Consider the following 13,683-nt stretch of genomic DNA (forward strand, 5'->3'; position numbering starts at 1 on the left):
CTTGGCTTATGTGGAGTCTGCTAGCTAATTGGAGTTTTTTTCCAGACCACTATTTGTTCAATGTTGGTTTTGGGGACCTTTCTGAAATAAATCACATCCTCTGGTGTCTTGTTGGTGCTTGAGATGTTTTTTTAAATTATACGGAAAAATGTTTAAGTGCTTTTCAGTTTTGTTTTGGTTGAATTCTACTGTATTTGAATATTATTGTGGTTTTTTTCCCCTTGCATTGTTCTTCTTTGAATGGTTTTAATTTCTGTAAGTGTGTGTGTGTGTGTGATAATAAAGTTATTAAAAAAAAAAAAAGAAACCAATGTTAGCTGCCTGCCTGCAGCCCCTAGCTCCCCCCAGGTCACTACTTAGGCTCCCTTTTTGGCACTACTAAGAATGTCGATTGCCTGGGTGAGGTGGTACATATCTGTAATGCCATCACTTGGGAGGCTGAGGCAGGAGCATCATTGAGAGTTCCAGGTCAGCCTGGGCTACATCTCCAGTACTTGTCTCAAAAAAGGAAGGGGGGGGGAGGAACAAAGGAAGAGAGGAAGAAAGGGAGGAAGAAAGAAAGAGAGGGAGGAAGAAAGAGAAGAAGAAAGAGGGAGAAAGGAGGAGAGTCAACTTCAGGGGCAGATGTTACTGGCATTCTTCCAAAGCTGCTCTTCTCTCTGCTTCACATGCTCAGCTGTGTCCTCCACCTTCCTGCCAGACTAGGAAGTGGCAAATGTCCCTTGGCCCAGTTCTGCTTTTCCAATAGCATGACAAAGTGCATAGTCATTAGGGCCATTATTAGTCCACCATTCCCACCCACCACCCCATTTGTGCTGGAGCACCTTAGTTCCAACACCTCAAGACATGGGAATGTGCTACCTTCTTCATGACTTTCTATATTCAACTCTTATCCTTAATCTTTGGCTTTCTGAACTTAAACCTTACATTTTAATTAAGCCATCTATGGAAATTTATCCATCTCTTATTACTTACCTTGGAAAACTAGATTGTGTCCACCTCTTTTTAAGTGTTTGGAGTAAATGCCCACTCAGTAATCTACGGTTTGTTATCAAATAGCATAGTTTAAGTGGTAGAAAACTGCTCATCAACTCCTGTGTCCACTCTCTTGCTTTTGGCCTTCCAGATTTTAGCCGAGCACATGCAGCCCAAGTAGATCACATTGCCCAGTCTCCTTTGCAGCAGAGTGTGATGACGGGAATAAGTTCTAATTGGAAGTATGCAAATGGAAGGGAGTCACACAGTTTCCATGGCATTCTCCTACAGAACAAGTGTTCCCTCACCTACTCATTTTCCCTTCCTTTTGGCTGGCATGTAGACCCAGCAAACTGAGTAACATGCTCTTTTGACTATGTGCAAGAAGGCAACATCCTACAACAGAGAGTGGCCAGACAGGAAATGTTATCAGCTCTCTGGGCCATATATGCTCTATCAAAGCTGCTCAGTTCTGCCCTTGTAGGGGGAATGTGACCTACACAATAGGCAAGCAAATAGGCATGATGGTGATCAGATAAAATTTATTTATAAAAACAAGTGTGGGCTGGATTTGGTGTTCTGGTCACAGTTTGTTAACCCCTAATTAGGATGTGGTGAGGCAACAATATTTAAAAAAAACCAAACAAACAACCCTGTGTTCTCAACACTGTCAAGGTCTGAGGGGAAGGGGACAGGTAACAGAACTTCTACAGAAACACCCCCCCCCCTTTCTGCTATAGACTTGCTGAAATCTTTGAAATTCTCATGGAATCTACATGACTCTCAGAACACCTCCATTTTTACTAGCAACATTTTTGCTCTTCGATTTATTTCTTAATATATTGAAATCAAGCTTCTATTTCTGTTAACTGAAGATTCCTCTTGCCAGCATGGCCTTCACAAGCCTCACACTTCTGAACCTTGTACTGCCATCAGAGTAGTCACTGTATTTTATAGCTCTTTCTCTCCATCTTCCCCTTCTTTCACACTTTTAGAAATTCTCTAGGCTTCTGCGTCACTAATCTGTTTCTCTATGTTTCTCCTCATACATCTCTGGCTATTCAGCTTAGCTCCCCCGAGTTGTTCTTCTTTTCTACCACTTCATGTTGACAACATGGCCAGGTGCACCCTTGCCTCTTGTTTGCTCCCTTCCTGGATTCTCACACATTCCCAAGGCCATCATCATGCGCGATATCCAGAAGGACTTCTGAATACATAACTGCAAGCTAGATTGCTCTCCAAAGCTCTAAACCTATACGCTTATGTACCTTGTTCATGGCTTCCTGAATCCAGCATTCTCCTTGTGTTTATTACTGGGAATTCTACTCATAAGAATTTTCCACCAAAATTAGCTGCTCTATTATTTGTTTACCCTGAAATACAGTATGCATAAAAAAGCAAGTGAATGCTTATTTATTCCTTATGTAATTATTTTTCGAGTGCTGTATTAGTGCCCTAACAACTACCAGAAGAGATCTGAGAATTTGTTTTCATTAGAAATCACTAAGAACTCATAGATTTCCATATATTTAATGCATTTTGGACCAAGCAGTTATAATAATAATAATTCTTATTTTTATAAGTATTAGTATTCTGCAGTACTAGGGATTGAGCCAAGGGTCTCGTGTATGCTAAGCAAGAATTTCACCACTGAGCTACATCCCAACCATCCCGCTCACCTTGTTTTAAAATTTTATTTTGAGACAGGGCCTTGCTAAATTGCCTGGGCTCCCCTCAAATTTACAATCCTTCTGCCTCTGCTTTCCTCATAGTTGGGATTATAGGTGTGTACCACTGTGCCTACCCACTTTGCTGGCCTTGAGTTCCCAATCTTTCTATTTTAGTCTCTGGTGTACTGGGTTTACAAGTGTGTGGCATGTTTTTTTGATGTTAAATTTTGTCTCAGGTCAAATTAATGTCTGAGTCATTTATCGTGACTCTAGTAGTGTCTGATAGCTATCTTACTTTCAAATATAAGAAAACATCCTAGGTACGCTTTTCATGTTTCCCATCCCGTATCTGGAATCAGTTGTTTCTTCAAAGAGACTTGGTGTCTTAGTTTTTTTTGTGCTGATATAACAAAATTCCTGAGGCTGGCTAGTTTATTAAGCAATTTGCTTAGCTCATTGCTCTGCAGATTCCAGAGCATGGTGTAGGGATCTGTTTGGCTCTGATGAGGGTCTCAGGATGGGTGGTATAACAATGATGGGAGCACATGCAACTGAATGATTCAGAGGAGGGGCTAGGCTCACTTGTGATGACTATTCTTGTGGAGGCCAATCCAGACTCATGAAAGCTGGCCCACCTCTGTGAGACAGTGTTAATCTCTCCACGAGGGTGATGCCCCCATGACCTAATTACCTTCCACTAGACTGCAACTCTTCAGGTTTGACCACTTCATCACTGATACACCAGTTGCCAGCACATGAACCCTTGGAGGTCAAACCATATCCAAACCATACCCAAACTGCAGTGCATACCCAGGCTGGTGTACAAACTGCTGAGCCGCTGGTCAGCAATCCCTTTGTTGGGACAAAATACCTGACACTCATAACTCAAAGGAGAAGAAGTTGAATTTGGCTTAGGGACTCAGACGTTGGCTGGCTTTGAGACAGAAACATCATGGTGGAAGGCCATGGTAGAGGAAATCTGCCCACTTCGTGGCAACAAGGAAGCAGAGCACAGAGGAAAAACACCAGCAAGAGATCAGCTCCCACCCCAGGCAACCCAGCTGTAGTGGCCCCCACCTTCTGACAGCACATTCATCTATAAACATCCACAGATTAATCCACTGATGAATACAGCACCCAGTGATCCAATCACCACTCCAGGAGTCTCATAATCTCATCAAGTTGACAATTTAGATTAACTGTCACAGGCTTTACCCATGCTAACTATGAACTCTACCATTGAAACTCCTCCCATCCCCAGTTCCTGAGAGGAATATTTCTGTACTAGTGAGGAAGTAGGGCAAGGAGAGCTGGCCTCACCTCACAGTTCTAGAGCTCCCTCTTCTGTTGTTTTCATAGTGTTTCTTCTTTCTTTAGGACTAACTTTGTTTCCTTTGCTCTTTCTGTTCCTGTCCTGCTCAATTAGGATTCTACTTCTAGCAGTTTCTTCTTAATGTGGACCTTTTCTTAGCTCTAAGCACATTTTGGCTGCCAGAATTGAGAGCCCATGGAGCTCAAACTATTCCACTCTTTCTGCTTTTACTTGGGACTTGTAGTCTGCGAAGCTCCGTCCAGTTTTGCCTGTTGTTTTCACATTGGCCTTGGGAGCATTTCTGAGTTTTGATGGTAATACAAGAGCTTTTTTCACTGTCAAGGCTATTGAAGTCTTTCTTTATTTTCTCCACTCCTTCCTGCATAGTTTTTTTACTCTTGATTTCTGGCTATTTATATTTCAGAGTTTATGAGAATAACTTTTCACCTAGATTGTTAATGTTTTGAGTGGGGTTCTTGTTTACTTGGTTTGGGTGCCTATTTCCTCTTTTGAATTTATGGGGAAATCGAAAAATATGGTACTGCTGTCATTTTCCCAGAAAATAAAAAGAGGGAAACATATATGAAAAATTTCCCTAAAGTTGTTTTCATACTTGAAATATGCTTGAAAGAGTGGTTGAGAGCATGAATGTTAGTTACTCTTAGTCTTGGCCCGAAACGCCAGTTCTGGTGTTTATTGTATGATTTTGTGCAGCTAATTTCTTCTTAGCCTTAGTTTTTTTAACCCTAGGAAAGATATTCACAATATTTAGGAACCAGTAAAGCCCAGGTAGTTAATGGATCAGAACAAACACTGACTAAACAAAAATAATGGTTTTGAATAACTGGTTCATCCGTACCAGTATGAATTGCCTGGACATGTGTTAAATGGAATTGTAATTATATAACTTGTAGTTTGGGAGGAATAATTATAAATGTTTGTAAAAAGACATTTGGTACAGAGCCTATGACAAGGCAAGCACTTGATAATTGGTATTTATTACTATGTTATTTACACAAGCTGTGAAGTACTAATATATTCTGTAAACTTCTCCTAGATAGATGCTCTCCCTAGATAGATGATCTTGCTGACCTCCATCCCATCTGATGTGGTCAAGGAGTACTCCACTCTCTGTGTTTTTATAACACTTTTTAAAGTCACCAAGATAGCATCTTGTCACATTTTATTAGATTTAGTGCTATAAGAGGGAGTTATACTAAAAATATTATAACAGAAGCAGTCTGTAGTGTCAGGTGATGGGGATATCTAGTGAGTGTCAGTAGTTGGGGCTGGTTTTACCTAAGGTTGTTGTTGCTAAGTGAAACACACAAGGTCTTATGGCTCTTATTGGCTCTTTATCTAGTGTACAGAAGTATTTTAATGTGTGGCAACCAATAGGGCCAAACTGGTGTGCCCTGGTAGCAGTCAAACTCTTAGTATGAGCTTCAGGTCCTTTGAAAGGATAAGATGCCTTTGTGGCTATGAACTAAGTCTGACATGGATACTTAATTGATGTTCATTTTTAATGGGTTACAAGCTCAGAAAAAAGAAAAAGAAAGAAAACAAAGAGAAAGCGAGAGAGAAAGAAAGAAAGAAGGAAAGAAAGAAAAGAACTCTTTAAGGGGGGGACAGGGTAACACTCTTAGAGGAGGAAGAAATGCTTACAGAGGAAGTGTCTACAAAAAATAGAGATGAGTGAGAATATTTGTGTTCTATGAGTGGAGGAAATGATCAATGAACAAATTCTGGCAGTTTAAAAAGCAAAGATTTCATAGGTAGATAAAACCACTCACATCTGATGATCACTATTGGTTTGTAAAGCATTTGACACTATCACCTGCATAGGTAGAAAGAATGATGAAATGGAGAATTGGAGTTTAAAGAATAAGTTTATAACAGCCTTAGTAGGAAGTGTTGTGGAGAATCTGACTACTAAATTAAGGAGTTTACGAGATACTTTAAAAGTCTAAGGTAAAGATGTTAGTAAGTGTCTCATGAAGTAATAGTGGCTGTGATGAAAGTTATATTTTAACTGAAAAGACAAGGAGCAGATTTGCAGTTTCCAGGGGTTAAAAAGTGGGTTAGGGACAAGAAAGACAAGAATTGATTGTGGCAATAAAAAGGGTAGTGTCAGAAATCCTTGTAATGACATTGTTCTGTATTTTGACTGGCATGGTGGCTGAGTGTAAGCAAGTGAAAAATTGCATAGAACTGCCCATATACATACACAAATGTGCATAAAACCGGTAAAATCTAAGTAGGTTCTGTGTCTTGTTCCAAAGGCAATCTCCTGGCTTTGATATTTTAGGATAGTTACGCAAGCTATTACAACTGGAGAATACTGGGCAGAGGGCACACAGGACCACTCTACATTTTTTTTCAAATTTCCTGTGAATCTACAGTTATTTCAGAGTAAAAAGTTTAAAAACTACAGCATACTTGGAACCCCACATAAAGTTGATATAATTTTAGAAATCACCTGCTTTTTTCATAATTCTGTGCTTTGTCACACAATATTTCCTTGGCTGGTAATGTTCTTCACTTTCAACACAGAAACCCTAACTTTAGAAAGCCTTCCAGATAGTTTTATGTAATTTATTACTTCCTTGTTCTTTTGTGGAGCAACTTGATACATCCTCAGTCTAACCAGCCAAACATGTTCTCTTTTTCTCATAAGTGGACAGTTGTTGGTGTGACACACAGTGGGGCGTGAAGAGCTCACTACTGCGCTCGCTGAAGAGCTGCTTCAGGAATTGGGCCGGTTGAAGAGAGCTATCTCATCCATGACCCTTTTCTGGAGTGGCTGACATCCAATGACTGATATAGGGGCATAAAAGTCCAGCCTATTATTTCATCTCAGGACATTTTAGAAAGGTCATCCTATTTTCAGAAGTGTAGATATGGGGAGGGTCTCTAATAATAGCTTTTCTTTCATTCTTGATATTGTTAATTTGTTTTTCTCAAATTCTTGACCTGCTTCATTAGCAGTTTATAAATGTTGATATTCCAAAGATCCCACCTTTGGCTTTATAAATGTTTTCTATTTCACTGTTTTCTGCTTTTGACTTTCTTATTTCCTTCCTACTACTTTCTTTGGTTGTTTTTTTTTGTTTGTTTTGTTTTGTTTTTTGCTCTCCTCCCAACTTTCTAAGGTGGAAACATGGATCATATTTATACCTTTATTCTTTTTCAATATAAGTGAAGTATAAATTAACCTTATCTGAGTTTTTTCATATGTTTTCTCTTATTTATTTATTTATTTCTGATTTATTTCTTATGTTTTTATGTTTGATTTGCAAAGTTGCCCATTGTTAGAGAATGTACTCTGTATGACCTTAATTTTTAAAAGTGCACTGAGACTTGTTTCAGAGCCTGGCATATATTTTTTCTTGGTGATCAAATCACATACATTAGTAAAGAATGTGTAGTCTACAGTTGTGTGCGGTGCTCTATAAAATATCAGTTAGGAGCCATGCACAGTGGCACATATTTGTAATCTCAGGACTTGGGAGGTATATGCAGAAAAATTACAAGTTTAAGTCTCACCTGGACAACTTGGCAAATTCTTATCTCAATAAAAAATTAAAAGGGCTGGGATGATGTAGTTCAGTGTGAAGGCCCTGAGTTCAATCCCCCATACTGGGGCAGGGGGAGAAATCATTTAGATTAAAGGGATTTATAATGTACCTCAGATTGCTTACATTGTTACTAATTTTTTTGGTCAAATCCTTCTGTTACTTTCCTAGATGGGAGCATTGAAAGCTCCAGCCATAAATATAGATTTATTTGTCATTCTCATTCTGCCATTCTCACCTGTGGTGGGTACCTGCTAAAATCTCTCTTCAGTTTTTTAGGGTTAGATGATCCAAAAGTCTGTTGGACGTGTTGTCTCATGTGTCAGCCAGAAATAGGGGCAGTTTATATGCAGAACTTTCTTCTCTCTGACTTCTTTCCTTTCTGGGATTTCCTTTGTTGAACACACACACGCACGCGCACACACACACACACACACACACACTCTACTTTCTAGCTCTTCCTGCTGTACCAACTCTGTCTTCTGGTTTTCCAAGCCAGTAAAAAATTAAAGGTAACAACTTGGGCCTGTCCTTGTGCAAAGAAAACCCCTATAAAAATGGAAAACTCATGGAGTCCCTTCTTCCAAGTATCACCATCTCTCCTGCATTCTCTTTATTTATAAAGAAATTTTTATAAATTCAAAAATAGGTTGTTATAACATGAGTATCTTTAAAGGATTCATTTTGATTTTCATTCACAATAATATTTCATTAATCCTTTTTTTTTTGGCAGTATCAGAGATCGAACTCAGGACCTTGCATTTGCAAGGCAGGCATGGCACCACTGAGCTAAATCCCCAGCCCTTCACTTCATTAATCTTAAACAACAGTTCCATCCATAAAATGTCTTTTAGGTTTTTCCCTTTTGAAAAATTAATGTAAACCAAAGCATTTAATATACTCATAACTGGGCCAGGGATTTAGCTCAGTAGTTCTGCCACTTCCCTTGCAAATACAAGGTCCTGAGTTCAATCCCTGGTACCAAAAAAAAAAAGAAAGAAATATACTCATAACTTCTAGTTAAACAATATCACCTTCATTTCATAGCACTGATTAGTGAAGAACATTTTCAATTAAAATGGTATACAATTTACAAAAATAGAATGATTATATAATGCAAAACGTTGTCCTCCATTATGAAGAACTTGTGTATGTATATATATTTTGTTTTGTTTCACAAATAACCCTTATTCAAGTACTTTTTTCATGTTTCACTTGAAATAATCACTTTGCTATATTACTTGTAAAAACACAAAAAAGAAAAAAACCCATGTAATTTGAGGTAAAAATCAATCACCCACTTCAATGAAAACCTGACTGACTTCAAAACAGGTTTAGATGCCATACTACATTGAACAATTTAATAAAAAATATAGATTTTTTTTTCCAATACTGGGAATTGAACTCAGGACCTTGCACTTGCCAGGCAGGAGCAGCACCACTGAGCTACATCCTGGCCCTGCTATATTTGAATGTTAAACACTTAGTAAAATTCCAATATGCTACCATTACAGAAAAAAAAAAGTATTTATCTATTCATTACCCAATCTTTGTCCCAAGACAAAATTCACTTGCATATCATAACTAAAAAGATAACACTAATATACAATATACTTGCTTACAGACACACAGGTGGCCATAAGTAAAACTTTATTCTTTAATTTCATTTATAAGCTACCAAATATTATGTATAATACACAGTGCTGAACACTTAAATGACTATAGTCATGGAAGATTCTAGACTGAATGAAAGCTGTTGGTAAAGGAAAGATAAAAGCAAAGTAATACTGTACCAGAAAGGTGGCAAAAGCATAATTTTGCCATAATAAAATCAATCAGATTTATAATTATACATCAGTTCTGGTTTAAACAAAGTCTAAGTGGCATGCGATTCTCAGCTTTATTGTTTGAAGTCTAGCTAAAGTCTGTATAGTCATTGTCTTCTGCAGTTATTAAAATTTTTTAAAAACTATAGCTGCAACAAGCAAACCCTGTGACAGGAAGGCAAAGGTCAAGAGCTTTAAAAGTTTGTACAGTGTTTAGGGAAAATGTGTGCAGTTTATCTTCCATCAGCGGAGTTCAACTGAGAGACGACATGATCCCATGATTCAGGCAAATCGCTCACAGAGTTCATATGAAGGTAATTTTGGTGGCCCATCGAAACCTTTAATCTCTGTAGAACAGTCAAGCAGTTTTGACAGAAAATCTGTCAGTTTTTCTTGGAAATTTATTTTATTTCTTGTCCTATCTAGAAGCACCATCAATTTCTCACATCTTCTACAGCAAGTATATCTTTCTCTTCCATTTCATCCACCAGTAATAGGGGCAAAAACAGAACAATAAACTCATTCATAATAATCAAACCAGTGTTTACTTCTCTATCTTCTCCAGATTCAGAGTTCTGTAGCTTGTTCATTCAATTTTATAAAACATTCTCTTCTATAATATGATGTCAACTCTTCATCATGTCCTCTGTATGGGCCTTTGGACAAGAGTTCTTTGTCATTCTGATACACTCAGATAAGGAACAGCAAGGAATCTATATAACTTTCTCTTTGAAAATTTTCTAGTCCAATTATGACATTCATAATTGTTTCCCTGAACTTCTTGTAATCCTGATACCACTCCTCATTTTCCTCTGAGTTTATTTCTTGCTATTTTATCATTTCCAGTTTGGCTTGAGCAACTTTCCTTATGTTGTGACGCCTTTCATAAAAACTCAAATTTCTATCTCCAAATTGTTCTAGGAATGTTTTCTCAATGATTTTCTTTGGGGCCTGGTTTGGGATAAAGTAGACCACTACATGATGTAAGTGATAATCTGTTTCGGGGGAGTGTCTTCTTGGGCCAACTTAACCAACTTTGAAGACTCCAGTTTAATTGCTGACTGCAAAATGTCTCAGGACTTTTCATGCTCATGTGAGGCTTTGGTAATTATTCAAATAGTTTCTTCTTTCAAGTGATTTGAGAAATCACTTCTTGATGATTGTTCTAGCTATTCTGGTTCTCCTGCTTGTGATGTAGTCACAGAAGACTCAGTCTCTCTTAACTTCTGAGATGCTAAAAGCTTTTCTTGCAAAGCTTTCTGGGTAAGCAAGCTGCTCATCCCATTCTTCTTATTCTTTTTCAAATTGCTAGTTGCCTTCCTCAACAAATCTCTCAAATCTGGTGGCAATGTTTCTATTCCAATAAGGGCCTACCCAGTTTCATTATCAAATTTCTGTTGTATTAAGAATTGTGACTTATCATTTATATACACTGAACAATAAGCACTGGCATTTCTATAGTCACCAAAAGAGTCCCTCACTAGCTCTTCCTATGATGATTTTGTCACAGCAATACTATCGTACTTCATCCACGTGGTTTCACGATGATCAAAAATGTACGCCCAATAGTGTCCAGCATTCTCTTGGCCTTCATGAACTAAAACAGCATGTAAGCAATAAGGATCATGGATTTGTCAGAGTACATTAGTTCAATTGTTCCATGGATTCTGAATATGCTTTCCTGTGTCGTTTTCTTATGTCATTTCCTTGTGTCATTTTCTGTTTTTATCCTCCAGTGATGTAAACAGCTTTCCAGTACCTAAAGTTCTTCTTCTATTATGCACCTTGGTGTGGGACACAGGAGCAAATTTGGCAGTATCCAAGACTGAGTGAATAGTTTGTGTATTATAGACCTCAATGAAATGGCAGCAACAGAAGCAGCTGATGGGTTAGGCAGTTCTGAAGAAGGAGCTCCCTGTTCTGTCACGCTTGGTAAAGTCTGTGATGGCATGGCATCGCTAGGTTGGGAGCTAACATCAATATCATCAATGGGACAAGTGCAAACAGGTTTACTTGAAGCAAATTCCATTGCATACTGTAGAACATCTACCAATGGGAATTGTTTGGGACCTGAACCATAATTTAAATATCTTTCTAGTCTTTGTTGCAATGCTGTGAGGTAATCTTTAAATCTCTTTATCTCTCTTCTCTTAATTCTTATTTCTCTGTTTCTGTGTATATACTAGTCCAGCTATAAAACTTGGGGAAATTCTATTTGCTGTGAATTTTTTCTGGTCTTCCTAATGCCTGGTTAAATTCAAATCTCGACAATTCAAATGTTAACACAGGTGGTTAAAGCATTGGTCAGTAAACCAAAGCTCTTGGCCTGATTTTCCTGAATTACCTGAATGTAAAGATTCAATTTCTCCTTCAGTCATTGCAGCTCCTAGGCCCTCATGTAGATCTTTGAATCCTTTGACCTGCAGTGGATACTGACCAAACATTTCAGTGTTTTCACCTTCAAGCACTCCCATGGCCAGGAACCTTCCACAGAACAATTCTACCACCACAGGTTTCTTTGGCTTTTCTTCATCAGTCTCCTCCTCAGTTTTCATTTAGAAGGCATCTTCTAACCAATCTCATAGTTTGTGTGTAAACTCATATCTTGCAGCTGAGTGAGAGTCATATGATTTGAAAGAATTCTTAAAAATTTCAACTGCTCCAGATGAATCAACATTTCCTTTCCATACCAAAGAGAAGTGCAAATAGATACCTCAGCTGACACATAAAAGGCAAATTCCGATGTTCCTTTTGGTTTCGAGGTAAATCTTGAGCATTTGAAGAAGGCTTGTAATTCGGAGCTAATCTTCTAAATTCCAAAAGATTGAATAATGACTGAATAACAAGTATTGCCAACATTCTTTAGCCCAGCTGGAGCTTTGTCCTGCCTTTTTCTATCTCGAGGACTTCAAAAATCCCTCCAAACTTCTGTGGGTGTTCTCTTCAAATATGCTTTATTTTCTGCTCTGCTGGCTTCAAGAACTTTGTATTTGCTTGGCTTCCTACACCAATAATATCTATCATTTCCAGGAAGGGCTGTTTGGTAATAAGTTGTCTCCTCCTGTTGAGGGGTCTTGACGTTTTTTGCAGTAAGAAAAGCCACCGCTAATTCCACGTTTCCATTACTATCCTTCAAAGCTTGCTGCAGTATCTGAGTGTCATTAATCCCAGTAATTTCTCTCAGTTGATTCAAAAATGTCTGCTGGTGCTTCTGCTCCTAGTTTAGTCAAGGGGCCCAGGCGGCTGTGGAGGACAGTGCCCCGGGCAGGCAACGGGATGCAGGAGGACACGAGCAAGCCAGGACCAGTGACGTGCTTGGAGTGCTCCTTGCCTGGCAGCTCCTGGGCCCCTATGGGTAAGAGAGTGAGGGATTCAGGGAGCAGACGGAAATGGTGCTGTCTTTCTCCCTCTGGAACTCCTCCTCCCCTCTGCAAGTAGAGTGATCAACATAAGCCCCTTAACTTAATACTTAACCCTAAACTACTTGTCCCTAAGCCCCCTCACCCATAATCCTAGCCTCCACCAAACAACAGGAAAGATCATATGACTGGAAGAAATCCAAGGGGAAAAACAAAGACAGCCATGGAGCCAATAAGATTCCAGAAGCCTACTTGGGACAAGGATCTCAATAAAAAGGAGCCACAGATGAGAATCCATGAGTATTTTGCTTTTCAATGCTCCCTACTCATTAAGTAGCTATCTATCATCTCTTTTGCCCCTTTTATCCACCTTCAAATAAATTGTCTTCTCTTAGTTTAAACTTGGCTTCTTTAATTTTTTTTTCCATTGAGTTTATTGGTACATTTTAGGTATACATTATGCTCACATTCATCATCGGGAATTTGTACCTGTACATGATACATCTTGGTTCTTGTTTTCTCCCCATTCCTCTTCCACCCCTCTGCCCCTCCTTATTTACAAAATTTTTGTTTCCATTTATTCTTTTTTTTCTCATATTTTTTCTTTCCCTGTTTTCCTTTCTTTCACTCCCCACCCCCCACTTCCCCTAACCATTGGTCCTTGTCTTTCTATTTTACATTATCTATTATACATTTTGGTCCTCATTCACACTTTTAGTGTCTCACACCAGAGAAACGTTTGTTATTTACACATGTGTGTCCTATTTATTTCACTTAAGAGTATGGGCTCAATGTGCATCCATTTAGCTATAAATGTCTCTAGTTTATCATGAGTATTACTCCATATTATGGAAAAAACATATCTTCTTTATCCAGTCACCAGTTAATGGGCATTTGGGCTGTTTCCAAGACTTAGCTATTACAAACTGTGCCACTACAAATATGGCTTCTTTAATTTTTTACTGA

General features: G+C 38.5%; 1 pseudogene; it reads right to left on the reverse strand.

The window, feature by feature from the left end:
• Positions 1-9,601: 9,601 nt before the first annotated feature.
• LOC101723305 (ubiquitin carboxyl-terminal hydrolase 25 pseudogene) lies at positions 9,602-12,160 on the reverse strand (annotated as a pseudogene).
• Positions 12,161-13,683: the final 1,523 nt, after the last annotated feature.

This window comes from Heterocephalus glaber, unplaced genomic scaffold (genome assembly GCF_053883595.1).
Source record: "Heterocephalus glaber isolate CG9 unplaced genomic scaffold, H.glaber_assembly_v1.0 deba00001610, whole genome shotgun sequence".
Taxonomy (NCBI): Eukaryota; Metazoa; Chordata; class Mammalia; order Rodentia; family Bathyergidae; genus Heterocephalus; species Heterocephalus glaber.